The following is a 14,019-nucleotide window of genomic DNA, read 5'->3' on the forward strand; positions in this document are numbered from 1 at the left end:
GTGCTCCTTCAACCACCGTCACCACCTCCACCCCAATACTGATGTATGACATTAGAACTTTTACCAGATATTTAGAAGGAAAAAAACCAAGACAACACATTATTGATACTGATAAAAAGATTTAGGGGCTGAGAAAGGAGAGGTCATTGAAAATACTCTCCTCAGTAAGGTTTCTGGATTATGTTAACTCATTTAGGCTAGCTCGCTTGTTGATTTATTTTCAGGCTTGTTAGTACAGATAACTAACAGCTGGAAGATTTACAGCTTATGTACAATAGCACCTCTTAAAAAACCCCAAGAGGTAAAGATGTTCCTTTAACAGACTTATCCAAACACTGAGCAGAATATAAAGAAGTTTTCAGCTATCACTAAAAAGTTCTTGACAGCAATTAATAATAAATGTGAAACACCTCCACGTGAAAGTAAAAAAGCACATCTAAAACTTACTAGGATGAGAATAACATGCTCCTTCGGGTCATTATAGCTATTCCAAAAATGAATAATTCAACATACAACTGACAAAAGCGAAGAATAATAGGAAATATAAAACTATCTTACATGCCCATAAGGCACTTTCCAAAAGACCATTCAGCGACCATAAAGGGTTAACAGTACTAAACTCTCACAAGGAATTACTTATGGTAACTGGATAGTACTGAATACCACCTGTGAAACACCTGTTTAAAGTTATACTGCACAATAGGAAGAGTGGTTATCATGAAGTAATCACACGCCCAACATGAGAAGCAGCAGGTCTAGTGATCACATTGAACTAATTAGAAGGAAGTCCCCAGAGTAGAGTTCTGTACTTGTAAAACTCCACATTAAAAGAAAATCTGAGTAAATGGGGGAGGGGAGTTTTGTTAAGGTTGAGCTGAAGCATGGTTCTCTGATTGGAAACCTTTCATTTTCAAAGGATGAAATTCAGAAATTTCCAAATACCAAGGGATTATGTTCTCAGATCATTCTCACAGCAGTTTTCCAATGGGTTGAAGATCTATGTCACGCAGGTGCTGGTAGCTATCACTGTATGCTTGTTCTAGGAGAATGCAAATTATTCAGTATAATTAAATTAGCTGTGTTTACCAGTGCTTTCACTGAAAGTCTGGTTTCAGGCATTACACTATTTTTTTTTTTAACGTGACTTTTTAACAAGAGTGAAGAAAACAACCATTTACCACCATGAAATCAAAACTGATTTTCATGTCAACAAAATGAAACTATTTTACATGGATTCTTACACTGGCATCATATACTACTCAAAAACAGAGGGAATCTGAGGAAAATCTGTTAAGAAAAAATCAAAGAATATATTGGTTCTGGTACCTACAGTATTACATCTTCCTCAAACAGTCAGATCACACACAGAACAAACCACAGCGCCGACTAGGCATTAGAGCTGTTCAAGCTCTAGCTGTGCTATAGCAAGGGAACAGGGCAAGAGCCCAGCAAATGGACAGTGAATTACGGTATATTCATATAATAAAATCCTGGGCAGAATTTTAAACTAATGCTCTGTAACAGCCAAAGACAAACAACAGAAAACCAAAACCAGCCAAACAAAAAGCCATCAACTCCAAGCGTTGGTAGGGAATGGAGTATAGGATACTTTCATATAGCTGATGGAAGGGTAACATATCAGGGCCCCTTTGGCAAAGAGCTGAGTTTATCTACCAAATCACTAGATTTACTAGATCTACTAAAAAGATCTATTAGATTTACTAAATTTACTAGAATCTACTAAAGCTGAACATGTATTATCCAGCAATTCATTCCCACAGAAATGTGTACATACCCAAGAGAATGTGTTCAAAAACACATACACGAAGGCTTTTTTGAGCATTTTCTATCATAGTCCCTAGTTTAAAAAAACTCAAATACAAATAACAGGAAAATGCACAAACTGTGGTATCTGTGTATTCTACCACACACTACTATACACTGTTATTTGTTGCTATTGTTTAGTCACTCTGTCATGTCTGACTCTTTGTAACCCCCATGGGCTGTAGCCTGCTAGGCTTCTCTGTCCATCGGATTTCCCAGGCAAGAATACTGGAGTGGGTTATCATTTCCTACTCCAGGGGATCTTCTGACCCAGGAACTGAACCCACATTTTCTGCACTGGCAGGTGGATTCTTTACCACTGAGCCATCATAGACTACTATACCAAGTAGGAAAAGGGTAAACTACTGCTATATGCAATCACATGGATAAATCTCACAAAAATAATTAATAGTCAGACATACACATAGAGTCATGCAAAATACTGTATGATTCAATTCACGTAAAGTTTAAAAACAGACCCAGTTTATCTGTATGTATGATGATCAGAATAGTGCTTAACTGATTAGGAGGGAGGTTAATGACTGAAGGCAGGATGAGAAAGGCCTATGTAGTCACCAGCACTGTTCTTGAACTTAATCTGGATGGTGCTTGCATTTGTGTCTTCACTTTGTAAAAGTTATTAAACAGGGTACTTTTCTCTTTACATTGTATTTCAATAAAAAATGGTTTTTTTCCCCCAAAAAAGTTTTAAAAATTCTATGCAGTGCTAAAAAAAAATGAAGTATGTATCAATACGGAAAGATGTCCATGATATATGGAAAAGTACATAGTTTAATGAATACACATATTTTTATATAATCTATGTTGTTTTGTACAGTAACAAAAGCTCATATATAGCCAAAGATACACTATATGAACATAGAATGGTGGACTCTCCCTCCATTGTGCATCTCTATACTGTTTTCTTATTCTGTCTACAAATATTTATTAATTTTATTTTTATCTTTTCCCTTTAAACACAACAAACTTTACTGGTTGCTTTATGAACACTGTAATTAAGTTAAACAAAACATAAGTGCAAAAAGAAGTTAATTTCACCCTTCCCTGGCCAATTCCATTCTGGGGTAAGCAATGTTAACTTAATATATGTTGTTTTGCAATTTTCTCTATTTGTAATAATTAATTTAATAAAACAGAGAGAGAAGTTAATAAAGAATAGCCTCCTGTCCAGTCTTTTGTGAGGGGAAGAAATAAACAAGGAACTTCTTGTAAACTTAATCTCACTTTTTGTAAGAAAACAAAGTAATAAATCAGGTAGCTTTTTCCAGAAAAGGCACTATAAAACTAGAGCATCTACAATAATACATTTCACAATGATATTTCTTAGTTAGCAACTTCTTCTGGGGCTGTTCCATGTCTTTTGAACTTCAACTGAGCTAGTGTCAAAAGGCCCTGAAACCTCTCTTTACTGGGAGAAAATTCTCCTAATTCCCTTTACCACTGTTTCCACTGCTGAAAACAATGTCATTCTCTGATGAAAGTTTTATCTCCTCAAAAGCTCTTTTCTACCTTGCACAGGGCAGACGAAAAGAGAAATTTACATATAACCTTCATACACTGAGAGACTAAAACTAACCCCTGATTAATTTCTTTCCGATAAGGAAGTGATCACATTGTATTCAAAGGATGAAAAAGCCTCCCTGCCCATCTCATTCATATTCCTTTCTGAGCGTCAGCTTTATCAGGCTCCTTCCAGTCCCTCAAATACCATGCTCCCTTCCACTAGAGGGCTCTCCACCACAACCCATTCTTGTCCAAGTTCCCCAGTACTGCAAATTTCAATGCTTCTTCTTCCTCCAACTTCCTGTGGCGTGTGATACATCATCTTCATGCTTGGAATGCTGGATACAAACCCCAACACAACTTTTTAGCCAACTTCAGGGATTGCTATGTTATCTCCTTTCATGTTAGTGCCCCAAGATTCCATGTTTAAGCATCTTTTCTCACTCTACACTCTCTCTTCCTTTGGTCATCTCATCTACGAAAAATCATGGTTTAAAGTATTTAAATACCAGTGACTTCTAGCTACTGCTGCTGCTAAGTCACTTCAGCCATCACTGGAGCACCATCCTATTCCTTTCAAACCATCTGCTGGATAGCATCATGAGAATTTCCCACAGGCCTTCAACACAGTAAACTTGATTCATTAGCTTCCTCCTTTAAATCTGCTCTTCTTCCTGTGTCCTCCATCTCAATTTTATCTTCCATTCCACTCATTCTCCAAACTCTCACATGCTTACTAAATCCAACCTTTTCTCTTCCAAAAACTCTCTTTTTCCAGTCCTCATTCCTGCAGTTTGGAATCTCAGCCTCCCTTGCCTAGATAATGGAAATAACTTTGATGAAAAGAACAAGTCATCTAAGATACATAAAATGAAAAACCCTCAAGATCAGATCCTTTTTAATTAGAAAAAGTAGAATGTGCTTCATGAAATTTTCTACTTGAGAGCTACAGTCATTTCTGCAATTCACCTTCCACACTGTGAGAGACATGTCTCAACATTTTTAAGTTAGAAGGCATGCATCCATTCCCCATAAAAATAAGTCACAAACTCAGAGAAAAAAGTCGTTCCTCTATCTTTAACCCTTCTCTCATCCTTAAACGTATCCTTGTTTATTTGGTGTGAATATTTCCAATCTCCTTCCTATGCATTTAACACACAAACATGTACATATATGTGCTCCCCTGGTGGTTCAGACAGGAAAGAATCTGCCTGTAATGCAGGAGTCATGGTTTGATCCCTAGATTGGGAAGATGCTCTGGAGAAGGGAATGGCGACCCACTCCAGTATTCTTGCCTAGAGAATCCCAAGGACAGAGGAGCCTGGCGGGCAGTCCATGGGTTGCAAAGAATCATAAATGACTGAGTGACTATCACTTTTACATATATGCCATCTAGGTTTTTTTTTTAAAACACACATTTGCAGTTATTCCATACGTAGTAAGTAACAATGTTTCTCACATCTTAGAATTTTCTCATGTAGCACACTATGAATCTTCATCATTCTAAGCTACATGGTATTTTACAGCAGAAATACACCATAATCCACTTCAACACTGACCTATTATTAGACATTTCAACTGTTGCTAACATTTTATGATTATAAATGATGCAATGAACACTCTATGCCTGTCTTTGTGTATGTAAATAAATATTTTAGGGCTAATTTACAGGGATGGAATTTGATTTGTAGCATATGAGTGGCATTTAACTTTGTGATAGATACTACCAAATTGTTCCCTAAAGACTGTACCCAGTTTTATATTCTAACCAACATGGATGAGCATTTTCCCCTACATCATCACCATTACTAAATATTATAAAATTTACTTTTTAAGTCTGATTTGTAAATATTAACACATGCTCATTATAAAAAGAATTCTAAGCGATTCAGAGGAGAGTAAAAAACTTAGGAGGATAGCTAATAAAAGAAATTTAGCCAGATTTTTACCACTTAGAAATAACTACACTCATTACAAAATCACTCCAAGCATACTTGGACACCAAATAGGCAGAAATAATTACTAAAATGAGATACTACTACATTCTGAATTTTAAAATGTAAAAACATCAAATAAGTTTGATTTGATTCTAACACAAGAAAAAAAATTTAAATACACTAGAGAGAAGTGTTAGTTACTCAGTCATGTCTGACTCTTTGCAGTTGCATGGACTGTAGTTCGCCAGGCTCCTCTGTCCACAGGAATTCTCCAAGCAAGAATATTGGAGTGGGTTGCCATTTCCTTCTTCAAGGGAACTTCCTGACCTAGGGATCGAACCTAGGTCTCCTGCATTACAGGCAGATTCTTCACAGTCTGAGCCGTGAGTGAACCCTGAGAGAAAGATCTACTCAAGTTTAGCAAATCCTTCTCTAAGGGAAATGGCGTTTCTAAGGGTGCAATAAAACAAACAAACAAACAAGGATCATATAAAAACATTAGGAGGCTGGAAGCACTGTTTTCTAACTTGTGGGCAGTATCTAATGGCTCCTGGCTAAAAAAACTAAGAAAATTAGCTGACTGTGATAGCTAGGCTCCAGGATGACTCCTAATGATTTTCTCAGTGTTCCTACCTGTATGTAATCCCCTCCAACACTGCTTCAGGGTTGGTGTGTGCAACCAACAAAATATGATGACTTACAAGGCTAAGTCATGAAAAGTTACTGTTTTGCTCTAAGTTGGTTCTGAGAAAAGCTAGCTGCCATTTCAGCCCTATGAAGAAATCCATGTGGCAAAGAACTGAAGTGTTTCACTAACAGCTATGCAAGTGAGCCCTCTTAGAAGTCATTCCCTTAGCATTAGCTAAGCTACTGATTACTGTAGCCTCCTGAGACACCCTGAACGAGAATGACCTAAGCTGCTTCTGGAATCTTGATCTATAAAGCCTGAGTGAGAGAATGAAAATGTAGGTTCTTTCAAGTTGCTAAGGTCAATGTAATCTTTTCAGTAGCAACAGATAACTAATACACATGCATTATAACATACTTTCCTCATTTCCTTCTCCAGACTGTATATCCATCTCCTATATTTGGGAGATACTTGACTATTTATTTCTGTATAGTCAACATTCTGTCCTGGACTCATAACTGCCATAGCTGTTTGCTCACAGTTGTATATTTAAATGAAATCAGGATTTATCATACAGTTTCCCACCGTTCCCATTCCTAGCTCTGTATTTTTGCTTTTGTTGTTCAGTTGCTAAGTCATGTCTGACTCTTTGTGACTCCATGGACTATAGTACCCCAGGCTTCTTTTACCTCCACTATCTCCCAGAATTTGCTCAAACTCACGTCCACTGAGTCAGTGATGTTATTCAACAACTCTGTTGTCCCCTTTTTAACTGAGGCGTATTTTACATACAGTGAAGAGTTCAATGAGTTCTGACATACGTATACACACACAAATGACCATCACTCAAATCAAGGTATAGATTATTTTCATGCTGTCTAAAAGACTCCCCTTGTCCTCTTTCCAGTTAATGCTTAAATTTTATATTTTAAACTTTTGGTTAGTAAGATTTCTTCAGTTTTTACCAGCAAAGGTTTATTGTTGCTGCATTCCCCAGTCCTTGTATGCTTGCCTTTCACTTTTATACTTTAAGGAAAACACTACAAGGGAATTTTAGGGGAGAGTGTTACACTTTCCTTTAAAATGTTAAATGGCTGTAATGTCAGGAGGTAGCAAAGTAAGGCTTTCTGAATAGTTAGTCCCCCCAAAATGCAATGAGAGCAAAAACTGCTCTACCATAAAAGTACTGGCTGAAGTTGTCAAAATGAACTTTTTCAGAAATCTGGAAAATAATCAAAGGTGTACAAGTATTCAAAAGAAAAGCTAAATTTTAGTAAGGCCAGCTATACGAAATTTTAATTTGACCTACACTCATTCCCATCATACCAGCATTGCAATCACAGTGAATAGCAAGGGTGCTCTACTAGCCACTGGAGAGGGAAAAACATGTTTGGAGTTCCCCAAAACACCATTCTAAGAGAACTGTCATTATTTCACCTGTTTGGCAACTTCTGGGAAACTCCCATTTGCAAAGGTTATTCTCATTTGACCTTATCCAGACCTCACTCAGTGTGAATAGCCTTTTCCCTGGGAGGGGAGAAGGAAGGGAAGTGGTTTGTAGAAAACGATCAGTGGTGATCATTTAACATTGCAGGTGCCTGAAGTGATGATGCTAACAGTTGGGGCAAACAAAGAACTGAACAAAATATTTAAAAAGCTGAGGAATTCTTAAGATGTCTATGAGGGTCTTTGGAAATCTCTGACATAGTTCCAGGAGTCTACAAGGCCAGGTACATGTACAGGGCTGTGCACATGTCTAGGTCTGTGTGCATGACCAGGGCAACACGCGTCACAGCAAAGAACTACGAAGCCCTCACCTCTGGCTGACTCTGAGACACCTTACAAGCAGAAAGTGAAGGGTAAGGTAGAATTATAAACTGTCTGCCTGAGCATTAAAGGAATGTTTCAATATATATACAGAGTCCCTCAGCAAAGCTGGGAAATTTATTGCTTGTAAGCATTTAAAGAAATCTCTATCCAATAATTAGCTGATTGCTAAGCTAACAAGGAAGAGACTTCAGAAACCACATACTACAAAGATAAAGAATACTGAATTTACAGGATTAGATCAGGAAAGTCCCTAAACAAAGAGCAACAAAAACAATTATAAATCAAGGGGTAGGGAGGAATCTGATTTCAAGAGTTTCCACATTAAACTGCCAGTTTAGGGAAAAAAAAAAAAAAGCTTATGACCCATGCAAGGAAGCAATAAAGTATGACACACACAGCACAAGAAGCAGTCACTAAGAAACGTCTTCGAAGAAACGCAGGTGTTAGACTTACTAGACAAAGATTTCAATCAGGACTAAATGCAAGTATGAGAAAAATGCATCATCGAACAGAATATCAATAAAGAGGCAGGGATTACAAGAAAGAATCAAATTCTGGAGTTGAAAAGTACAGTAAGTAAAATGAAAAAATTACTAAAGAAACTCAACATCAGATGTTAACTGGCAAAAGAAATATTCAGTAAACATGAAGATAGGTTGATTGAGATGATCTTTTATAAGAAAGAGAAATAAAAATAATGAGGAAAATATAGTAGAGTATCAAAAACCTGTGGGACACCACCATGTATACCAACATATACATAATGGGATTCCCAGGATGAAGAGAGAGAGTAAAGTTAAAGAAAAAAAAGAAAGAATATTTGAAATGGTCATAAAATTCAAAAACCTAATGAAAAACAACCTACACATTCAAGAAGCTCAACAATCTGCAAGTAGGTAGCATTTCAGGGGGGCTTCAAACAGCTCTGGACTTTTATGCTTAGTGCAGAAATGATAAATAGTGACTTACTGGAGTAGGATGTTTGTGTGGCTTACCAGGTAGGTGAGAGGGTGCTACACTCTGGGAACTTAGTGGGCTACAGTTTTGTAATCAGAGGAAAAGTAGGGAGGGGGAAAAGACAACTTTCTTCCTCATTCTTAAGTAGACGTCATGCTTACATCAACCCCTTCTCCAGACTGGGGAGGGGTGTTTTTTCCTCCCTAAATGGTCAAGCCAGGACTGTCATGGCACTATAGAACAATTATTTCAGGTGTCAGTACAATGAAAGTCTTTCATTTTGGAAGGTCACCTTTTCATCAATTATTGTTTTCATGTGTGCAGAGAGCATGTCCTAGGGTTCATTAACTTACTGAGCTCACTGGGCAGGATATGGATCTCATGCCACCATTGTTTTACTGTTTAGGTGCACTTCTCACGCTTCTGTTGCATGGTTTTATTGCTCAGCAAGCTTGTCTGGTTTTGTGGTTAAGCAAACCTGCTTTCCTGAGTGATCATTAACTTACTGGGGTCTCCTATATTTTTTTCTATTTACAATCTCCTGCTGCTAAGTCACTTCAGTCGGGTCCAACTCTGTGCGACCCCTGAGACGGCAGCCCACAAGGCTCCCCCATCCCTGGGATTCTCCAGGCAAGAACACTGGAGTGGGCTGCCATTTCCTTCTCCAATGCATGAAAGTGAAAAGTGAAAGTGAAGTTGCTCAGTCGTGTCCGACTCTGAGCGACCCCATAGACTGCAGCCTACCAGGCTCTTCCGTCCATGGTATTTTCCAGGCAAGAGTACTGGAGTGGGGTGCCATTGCCTTCTCCGACAATCCCCTAGTGGGATTAACTATTTAATCACCTACTTTGATCCTTTGCTCCACCTCTATCAGATCCAATCTAGGTACATCATAAATTGCTGAAAACCACAGTCAAAGAAAATTTGAAAGCAGCAAGAAAGAAGGGACTTACTATGTACAAGGAATGCTCAGTAAGTTACTCACTACAGATGGTAACTATACTTATTGTAATAACTAATTGGCAATGCATATAAATGCTGGTCTATTATACTGCAAACCAGAAATTAATATATTGGGCTTCCCAGGTGGCACCAATGGTAAAGAACCCTCCTGCCAATGCAGGAAGACACAGAGATGTGGCTTTGATCCCTGGGTAGGAAGGATCCCTTGGAGTAGGAAATAGCAACCCACTCCAGTATTCTTCTCTGGAAAATTCCATGGTCAGAGAAACCTGGCCATGGGGTCATAAGAAGTTGGACATAATTAAGCACACTTGCAAGAGAGGTAGAGATGTTAACTATATTTCAAAAAAAATAAAAATAAGCAGATCAATGGCTGGCTTCTCATCAGAAACCATGAAGAATGATATATTCAAAGTGCTGAAGGGAAAAAAAAAAAGACCAATTAATAAGTACTCTATATCGAGCAAAACTATCCTTCCAAGCAAAGTAAACATTAAGACACTGCCCAATGAACAAAACCAGAGAGAATCCTGTATGGCCAGAAGACCTGTCATACAAGAAATACTAAAGAGTGTTCTTTGAACAGAAACAAAAGGACACTAAACAGTAATTCAAATACAGTACTGCATAGGAACTTGGGATGTAAGGTTCATGAATCAAGATAAACTGGACGTGGTCAAGCAGGAGATGGCAAGAGCAAACATCGACATCTTAGGAATCACGGAATCCAAATACACATGAAGAAATAAAGAGTGTCAGCAAAAGTAACTACAGCAGGTAAATATAAAAGACAGTATAAATGTATTTTTTCTCTATAACTTATTTTTCCCCAATTTGAATTAAAATAAAACTGGAAAATGCAATAATTATAAATCTAAGTTGATGGGCACAAACTTAGATTTATAAATCTAAGTAAACTGAATGGCAAAACTGGCACAAAGCTGAGGGGCGGATAGGGAATGAAGCTCTAAAGGAGTAAAGTTTTCATATACTATTGAAATTAAGTTAGTATTAATCTGAACTAGATTATTATAAACTAAGATTTTATGGTAATCTCCAGGGCAATCAATGACAACAAATTTTTTAAAAAGCAGAAGAAAGGACAAGAGATTTAAACTGTACATCAGAAATATGTATGAAATATGTATGAAACAAAAGAAGGAGGAAATTGAGCAACAGGGGAATAAAACAGATGCAAGACATACAGAACAAATGACAAAATGGCAGATATAAATCCTACTTGATCATATCTACATTAAATGTAAATGGATTATACATTCTTAGACAAGACAGATGGGAAGAATGGGTTAAAAATTGATCACACTGTATACAGTTTATAAGAGATACATTTTTTTCCATGTGCTAATCTTCTTTTTTATTTTCCACATAGTATTTCTTTATATTCTCAGAATTGGCTTAGAAGTTCAAGCCTCATTCAATTTTTTTTAATCGCTAAGATAATAAGCTTTATAGACTTTTAGCAGTAACACTAGATGCCAGAAAATATGGAAGAGATATATTTTTTATTCCAAGATACAAATAGATTGAAAGTCAAAGAATGCAAAGAGATGCGCCACATAAAGAGTAACCAAATAAAAACTGGAGTAGCTATATTAATGTTACACAAAACATACTTAAAGACACTATTTGTAACAAGAGATAAAATAAAAACATTTTAGAATGACATAACATAAGGAAGACATAATGAAAAATATAAAATGTGTGAGGCAAAAATGGACAGAACTGAAGGGAGAAATAGACAATTCAACAATAACTGGAAACTTCAACATACCATTTTCAATAATAGAATAACTATACAGAAGATCGGAAAGAAACAGAACACTTGAACAACAATAAAAACCTTTTAGACCTAACACACATCTATAGAACATTTCACTCAATAACAGCAGAATACACATTCTTCTCAAGTTAAGTGTATGTGAAATATTTTCCAGAATAGAACATTTCTGGACACAAGACAAGTGTTAACAATTTTTAAATTGAACAAAGTATGTTCTCCAAACACAACAGAATGAAATTAGAAATCAATAATAGGAAAAAAATTGGGGAAATTCATAAATATGTGCAAATTAAACAACACAATCCTAACCAATGAGTCAAAGAATAAGAAATCACAAGAGAATTAAAACTACTTTGAGATGCTTAAACACACATACACATCATACCAAAATGTATGAGATGAAGACAAGGAAGTGCACAGAGAGAAATTTACTGCTATAAATGCCTGTATTAAATATGGAAAAAAGATCTGAATAATCTAAGCTTTTACCTTAAAAAAATTAGAAAAAAGAAAAGCAAATTAAATCCAAGACAAGCAGAAGGAAGAAAATAATGTAGAGGCGAAACAAATGAAATAGAAAATAGAAACAGGTAGTGGAGAAGATAAATGTAATAAAGAATTGGTTCTTTCAACAGGTCAACAAAATTGAGAAACTTTTAGGTAGATTTACAAAGCAAAATGAGAAAAGACTCAAATGACTAAAATCAGCAATGAAAGGACATTATTGACATTATAGAAATAAAAAGAACAATAAAGGAATTCTGAGAACAACTGTATGCCAACAAATTATATACCTAGATAAAATAAACTGCTAGAACTTGATTCACGAAACAGAAAATCTGAATAAGATATATAGCAAGTAAACAAATCAGTAGCCAAAAATCTTCCCACAAAGGATGAGCAAATGGTTTCAAGTGTAAATTCTACCAAGTGTTTGAAAAATAATTTCACACGCAAACTAGCACCAACTCATTACAAAATTTCAAAAAACAGAAAAGGAGGAAACACTTCGCAACTCATTCCATGAGGTCAGTATTACCCTGATACCAAAACCAAATGAAGACTACAAATCAATGTCCCCAATGAACATGGATATACAAATCCTCAACCAAAGACTAGTAAGCTGAATCCAACAACATATAAAAAGGATTATACACCATGACCAAGTAGGAATTACCTCAGGAAAGCAAAGTTCATTTCAACATATGAAAATCAATCAATGAAGTATAACATATTAACAAATGATAAAACCTATGAAATTATTTTAAAAGACACACAAAAAAAGCATTTTGAAAAATCCAACATCATTTCATGATACAGAACACTCAATAAGCTATGTTTAGGAGTAAACTTCTTACCTTAATGGAGTACATCCATGAAACACCCATAGCTGATATCATACTTAGTGGCTAAAGATAGAGAGCTTCACCACTAAGATCAGGAACATGAGGATGTTCACTCTGACTACTTCTATTCAGCATAATTAAGAGTTGCTGCTGCTGCTGCTGCTGCTGCTGCTAAGTCGCTTCAGTCGTGTCCGACTCTGTGCGACCGCATAGACGGCAGCCCACCAGGCTCCCCCGTCCCTGGGATCCTCCAGGCAAGTGGAGTGGGTTGCCATTGCCTTCTCAAGGAGGTGCTAGCCAGGGCAATAAGGCAAGATAAAGAAATTAAAGGCATCCAGATGGAAAAGGGAAAAGTAAAGCTACCTCTATTTGCAGATGACACGATCTTGTGAAAACTCTGAAGAAATACACATGAGTACATGCAAACAAAAACTATCAGAACTGAAGAACATATATACCAAGGCTGCACGATACAAGATCAACATACAAAAATTAAACGCTATTTCTAGCCACGGCTGCTGCTGCTGCTAATTTGCTTCAGTCGTCTCCAACTCTGTGCAACCTCATAGATGGCAGCCCACCAGGCTCCCCCGTCCCTGGGATTCTCCAGGCAAGAACACTGGAGTAGGTTGCCATTTCCTTCTCCAATACATGAAAGTGAAAAGTGAAAGTGAAGTCATTCAGCCGTGTCCGACTCTTAGTGACCCCATGGACTGCAGCCTACCAGGCTCCTCCATCCATGGGATCTTCCAGGCAAGAGAACTGGAGTGGGGTGCCATTGCCTTCTCCGTTTCTAGCCACTAGCAATGAACAATCCAAAAATGAAATTCAGAAAGCAATTCCACTAACAATAGCTTCAAAAACAATAAACTATTTAGGAAGAAATCTTAACAAAAGTAATGTAAGACTTGTAAAATGAAAATTACAAAATATTGTTGAAAGAAATTGAAAAATACCTAAATAGAGGAACATCTCATTTTCATAGCTTGGAAGACTAAACACTGTTAAAATGACAATACTTTCTAAATTGATTTATAGCTTCAGTCTAACTCGTACTAAAACTCCAGCTGGCTTTTCTAAAGAAATTCTAAAATTCCTATGGAAATGTAAGGGACCCAGAATAGCCAAAATAATCTTTAAAAAGAAGAACAAAGTTGAAGAACTCACACTTCCCAATTTCAAACATACTGTCAAACTATAGTAATCAAG

The 14,019-nt window shown here is 36.8% G+C and overlaps 1 protein-coding gene across 13 annotated transcripts in view; it reads right to left on the bottom strand.

Moving 5' to 3' along the window:
• Window positions 1-14,019, bottom strand: part of HMBOX1 (homeobox containing 1) — a 192,620-nt gene that overhangs the window by 65,657 nt on the left and 112,944 nt on the right. The gene's annotated exons all lie outside the window — the stretch shown is intronic.

This window comes from Bos indicus x Bos taurus, chromosome 8 (genome assembly GCF_003369695.1).
Source record: "Bos indicus x Bos taurus breed Angus x Brahman F1 hybrid chromosome 8, Bos_hybrid_MaternalHap_v2.0, whole genome shotgun sequence".
Classification (NCBI taxonomy): domain Eukaryota; kingdom Metazoa; phylum Chordata; class Mammalia; order Artiodactyla; family Bovidae; genus Bos; species Bos indicus x Bos taurus.